Below are 1036 nucleotides of genomic sequence, written 5' to 3' on the forward strand. Positions count from 1 at the left end.
TGTGTACAGTGTGTACAGTGTGTACAGTGTGTATACTGTGTACAGTGTGTACAGTGTGTACAGTGTGTATCGTGTGTACAGTGTGTACAGTGTGTACAGTGTGTATACTGTGTACCGTGTGTACAGTGTGTACAGTGTGTATAGTGTGTATAGTGTATACAGTGTGTACACTGTGTATAGTGTGTACAGTGTGTACAGTGTGTAGAGTGTGTACAGTGTGTAGAGTGTGTAGAGTGTGTACAGTGTGTACAGTGTGTAGAGTGTGTACAGTGTGTACAGTGTGTACAGTGTGTGCAGTGTGTACAGTGTGTACAGTGTGTATAGTGTGTACAGTGTGTACAGTGTGTATCGTGTGTACAGTGTGTACAGTGTGTACAGTGTGTATAGTGTGTACAGTGTGTAGTGTGTACAGTGTACAGTGTGTACAGTGTGTAGTGTGTACAGTGTGTATAGTGTGTATAGTGTGTACAGTGTGTACAGTGTGTATAGTGTGTACAGTGTGTATAGTGTGTGCAGTGTGTACCGTGTGTACACTGTGTATAGTGTGTATAGTGTGTATAGTGTGTAGTGTGTACAGTGTGTACAGTGTGTACAGTGTGTACACTGTGTACAGTGTGTATAGTGTGTACAGTGTGTACAGTGTGTACAGTGTGTATAGTGTATACAGTGTGTACAGTGTGTACAGTGTGTACAGTGTGTATAGTGTGTACAGTGTGTACAGTGTGTACTGTGTGTACTGTGTGTACAGTGTGTATAGTGTGTACAGTGTGTGTAGTGTGTACAGTGTGTACAGTGTGTATCGTGTGTACAGTGTGTACAGTGTGTACAGTGTGTAGAGTGTGTAGAGTGTGTACAGTGTGTACAGTGTGTGCAGTGTGTACAGTGTGTATAGTGTGTACAGTGTGTACAGTGTGTACAGTGTGTATAGTGTACACTGTGTACAGTGTGTATAGTGTGTATAGTGTGTAGTGTGTACAGTGTGTACAGTGTGTATAGTGTGTAGTGTGTACAGTGTGTACAGTGTGTATAGTGTGTA

The 1036-nt window shown here is 42.3% G+C and overlaps 1 long non-coding RNA gene across 2 annotated transcripts in view; it reads right to left on the minus strand.

Moving 5' to 3' along the window:
• LOC114903708 overlaps nucleotides 1-1036 on the minus strand; it is a 106743-nt gene that overhangs the window by 80813 nt on the left and 24894 nt on the right. The gene's annotated exons all lie outside the window — the stretch shown is intronic.

This window comes from Monodon monoceros, unplaced genomic scaffold (assembly GCF_005190385.1).
Source record: "Monodon monoceros isolate NGI ecotype Baffin Bay Population unplaced genomic scaffold, NGI_Narwhal_1 Super_Scaffold_21, whole genome shotgun sequence".
Lineage (NCBI taxonomy): Eukaryota > Metazoa > Chordata > Mammalia > Artiodactyla > Monodontidae > Monodon > Monodon monoceros.